This window comes from Onychostoma macrolepis, chromosome 18 (assembly GCF_012432095.1).
Source record: "Onychostoma macrolepis isolate SWU-2019 chromosome 18, ASM1243209v1, whole genome shotgun sequence".
Lineage (NCBI taxonomy): Eukaryota > Metazoa > Chordata > Actinopteri > Cypriniformes > Cyprinidae > Onychostoma > Onychostoma macrolepis.
This window is the reverse complement of record NC_081172.1, coordinates 25750666-25755973: the sequence shown is the minus strand read 5'-3', so window position 1 is coordinate 25755973 and position 5308 is coordinate 25750666.

Below are 5308 nucleotides of genomic sequence, written 5' to 3'. Positions count from 1 at the left end.
CACTTTAACACAATAACAACAGATGCAAGTAATCTTAGGCTACTCATCAGACTGACATCCTCCACTGGATCTAGCTGCATCACGTTGTGTTCTTTTTCTGAGGTAAATTATGGGTTATTGCTCTCAGCGCATCTTCCTCCAGAAACAAAAAGTAGCTGGGATGAACTCTTCACGTTTGTTTACGATGATGTGGGCATTTACACGCCCGCGTCTCACGCAGATGTTTAGAATTTGAAAAGCGCGATCGGTGAGTGGGCGCAGTGGTGGACGAATTACACAAATCAAGTACTTGAGTAAAAGTTCAGATCCGTATAATAAAATATTACTCCAGTAAATGTAAAAGTACACCGTTTTCAATTTTACTTGAGTGAAAGTACAAAAGTACTCTATTTTGTATGTACTTATGTAAAAAGTACTGATAGATGAATGTTTATTTTGCAGTTTTATATAGGCTACTTATATAATTAAATTTTATATTAGCATGTATTTTTTATAATCCTACTGATCAAAATACCTGGGATTTTCCCAAAATAACCAATACGGAAATAAGGAATATAATAAGGAAAAATATAATTCGATTTTCATAATGATTATTTTTCTTCTCAAACCTTGTCTGTGGTGTAAAAATAAAGTTACCCCTGGCCAAATGCCCCCAGAGGCATCACTTCCCACTTTGATAATTATCAAGTGTAACTTTAGTTCTGGCAGGTCACGTTAGTCAAGCTCTTATCAGCTGACTCTCAGCTGATCCTCATCTACCTATAGGGATACGACCAGTGGCGGCTGGTACTAAAAAAAAATTGGGGGGGCGCAAACAAACTTAATCACACTGTTAATGCAACAGTATATGACTTAATGCAATTGTTAAATAACCATTTAACAAGCGACATAATAATGAATCATTACTGCTTAAAAATGTAAGATGAAAATTCAACTGTTAAAGTGTAAAATTAGATTTTTGAGTTTAATGTATGTATATTATCTGTAATTAATCATTAAACATTTGTAATCATTCAAAAAAATATTATCCATTTATATTAACGTAATTCAGTGATAATAATAGCAAATCCTTCAAGATAAAGACTGAAAATGGATGATCGCCTCAAGTTAAACTGCATTGTTCTATTTACCTTCTGTGTCATTGCCAACGCTTAGGTAACAGGACTTTGAAATAACAATCAGGAAAAACAATAAAAGGCATGATTTACATGCATCCTGCTCGCCAACTCCGTCCAATCTCCATGATCTGTATTTGTATTTGTATTTTTTTCTTCATTTGAATGCCTTGTGAAAGGATTTTTTGTAAAGTTAAAATCGAATTTACTTTCATCTCGGAAGAGAGATTGCGCCTATTGACAGTCAAGAATAGTCCAATCACACGAGGCCAAAATATATAAAAAACAATATTGATTCGCTAAAATCAAAAGTGGGAGGGTCTTGGGCGCAGTAATCTGCACCCCGAGGACAATCTGAAACAAGCCTATTAGAGCTCAGCCTCAAGTCATATGCGTTTCAAAAGTTTACAGACCTAATAGACACCCATTAGTCCGGCGACCTGCACACACACAAACAAAATACAGTTTTTATCTATTAATTTTTTTAATAGGTGCTAACATGATTGCCAGTCGAATAGTATGACTAAACAATGCAATTTCGTGATTAATTTGCAATATACATTTAACTTATTTTTTAAACAAGTTGAAGTTGGCTTCTTCCCTGGCTAACTTGATGGGGGCGGCACCCCAGCGCCCCCTATTGACCAGCCGCCACTGGGTATAACACCTATCTACCTAATTTCTGCACAAACTATCAGACACTGTCTCAGGGAAGCTCATCTGCATGCTCATCGTCCTCATCGGGGTCTCGACCTGACTGCAGTTCGCCGTCGTAACCGACTTGAGTGGGCAAATGCTCACATTCGATGGTGTCTGGCACTTTGGAGAGGTGTTCTCTTTACGGATGAATCCCGATTTTCACTGTACAGGGCAGATGGCAGACAGCATGTATGGCGTCGTGTGGGTGAGCGGTTTGCTGATGTCAACGTTGTGGATCGAGTGGCCCATGGTGGAGGTGGGGTTATGGTATGGGCAAGAGTTTGTTATGGACAACGAACACGGGGCATTTTATTGAGGGCATTTTGAATGCACAGAGATACCGTGATGAGATCCTGAGGCTCATTGTTGTGCCATTCATCCACGACCATCCCCTCATGTTGCAGCATGATAATGCACGGCCCCATGTTGCAAGGGTCTGTACACAATTCCTGGAAGCTGAAAACATCCCAATTCTTGCATGGCCAGCATACTCATCGGACATGTCACCCATTGAGCATGTTTGGGATGCTCTGGATCAAGTCAAGTCAAGTCAAGTTGAGCTTTATTGTCATTCCGCTACATGCGGGGGCATACAGTGGAACGAAATGTCGTGCCTCACAGGACCACGGTGCTACATAAATACAGGCATACAACAATGGAGTAAGACAATATAAACCTATACACAACTATCCTACTGATAGATTTTGACTATAAATATACTATCTATAAAAAGTACCTATACAAACTAAAAAATACAAACTATACAAACTATACGAATGCTTCAGATAAATACTGTACATGTGCAAGGAGAAACATTGAGTTCAAGCAGCTGGAGCTGGAACAGTGCAGGAGGATTTGTAGTGCATGAGCATGTAAACATACATATATTACTGAGTTCTTTTGTGGGATTTGTGTACACACAGCAGTGTGTGTGAAAAGTGACTAGTGCGCATAGAGGAGGAGAGTGTGCTACTACAGGTGGTTTGTACAGGCCCACTCACCTGTGTATAGCACACTTGAATTGCACGTTACATGTTACAGGAGGTAGGGGTTTGTATGGGGGTTCAGAGAGGCGGGGTGATTTGAGTTCAGGGCTCTCACAGCCTGGGGAAAAAGCTGTTGAGCAGTCTGGCAGAGCGGGCTCTGATGCTCCGCACCGTCTTCCTGATGGTAGGAGCTGGAAGAGACTGTGGGAGGGTGTGTGGAGTCCTTCACGATACTATTGGCTTTGCTCGAGCATCGTGTGAGGAAAATATCCAGGATGGAGGGGAGGGGGGCACCGATGATCCTTGCAGCGGTGTTCACTGTCCGCTGGAGGGTCTTGCGGTCTGCTGCAGTACAGTTCCCGTACCAGACAGTGATGCAGCTGGTCAGAACACTCTCAATGGTGCCCCTGTAGAAAGTGGTGAGGATGGGTGGAGGGAGACTTGCTCTTTTCAGCTGGCAGAGGAAGTGTAGGCGCTGTTGTGCCTTCTTGGAGAGATCGTGTATACGACAGTGTGTTCCAGTTCCTGCCAATATCCAGCAACTTCACACAGCCATTGAAGAGGACACAGGCCACAATCAACAACCTGATCAACTCTATGCGAAGGAGATGTGTAGGCAAATGGTGGTCACACCAGATACTGACTGTTTATTTGTGGCCAGCCTAAGGCACACCTGTGCAATAATCATGCTGTCTAATCAGCATCTTGATATGTCACACCTGTGAGGTGGATGGAGTATCTCGGCAAAGGAGAAGTGCTCACTAACACAGATTTGTGAACAATATTTGAATGTTATATTCACATTTGTAAAATGGGCCTTTTGTGTACACTGAAAAAGTCTTAGATCTTTGAGTTCAGCTCATGAAAAATGGGGGCAAAACAAAAGTGTTGCGTTTATAATTTTGTTCAGTGTACATAGTATGGAGTATAGAGACTCACCACACTACAGGCTTATTCTGGTAACAGAATCGCAAAGTAGTGTTTTGTATATATTAAAAAGTAGTAGTAAGTGTTTTGTATATATTAAATAAAGTAGTGTTTTGTTTTATATACCCAGATAACAAAGACAAAGAAATCATCAGATCAGTTGTAAAAACATAAGACCATTTGGTTTTTTGGTTCCCGTGCTCAAATGGTCACACCTGGTGTAGAGCAATGTTTATCAGATTTTGAAAGGAGACCACCACAACAGAAGTACAGAATTCACTTAAGTTTTTATTATTTATCATAATATAGGTGACTACTGTTAAAATTTAGATCAATTTACCAATCGCACAGAGACCTTTAAAATGATACCAAACATGAAAGGGAAAAAACAACATTGACAAGATATAATACTTGTGGCATATGGATATTCTTGCTTTTTGGGGAAGAAGAGTGAGAGAGAAGAAGCAGAGAGGGTAGGGGGGAGATTCGTTTGTGGCCTCGACAGTAAAATATGCGGTAGACTCTGTACTGACCCCAGCATTGGGTGACCTACATGCGGACATACAAGCAACCAACAATTCTGTTAAAGAGCTAACGGACTAGCTAGCGTGGTGAAGCAGACACGTGACCGGGTTGATTCCGTTCAAGCAGCTGCATGTGAGGATAGGAGAACAGTCACAAACTTAGTGAGTTGCTCCAGCTGACTTCTTGAGAAGATGACAGACATTAAAGATAGGAGCAGGAGAAATAACGTACGACTGGTGGGGTTGCCGGAGGGGGCGGAGGGCTCCGATGCAGCTGGCTTCCTCAGAGCTAATCTTTCCAAGTGGATCCCTTCCCTGAAAGGCCTTGACATCGAGATTGACCGGGCTCTCATCTTCCGTGTACTAAGATGGCATGACAGATCGGCGATCCTGAGGGGTACTTGGCAGGCATATTCGGTGAAATATGCGCAGGACAATGTCACGCTACTATTTTAACCCGACTTTAGTCCAGCCACAACTACCAAGAGAAAGAGCTCTAATCCAGTCTTGAAGAAGATGCAGCACTTGGTCTCCAGCCCTTTCTCACCTATCCAGCGGTAATTAAACTACGGCACAAAAGCAGATGATGTTTGACTCTCCTCAGAAAGCGGAGGATTTTATCAGTTCACTGTCACAGAAGAAGAAATATGCTGCAGCTCTACAAAGCAACGGGAAAACAGCGGCCACCATTTTCATCTCTTCGGCCCAGCGAGAAGAACTTAATGACTGGGATGGAGGCGATTCCAGCTGCCCAGGGGAGTATAATAACAAGGTGGACATGGACACTTGTTAAATCTCTCTTCTTTTTTTTTTTTCTTTCTCCTCCTGGGATATTGTTTCTATTTATCCGGCACAACTGTCTCTTTACTGATAAGACTAACACCCTTTTTTTTTGGAGGGGTCTAATGGAGAGTAGGTTTAATTACAATAATTTTTGACTATGTGGGCCTTTTGGGGACATGTGGACTGGTCACGTATCATCACCATTTTTTGTTGCTCAATGAGACCTACGGTCTCGGTAGGGCTGTGTGATTTGGAGAAAATATCTAATTGTGAA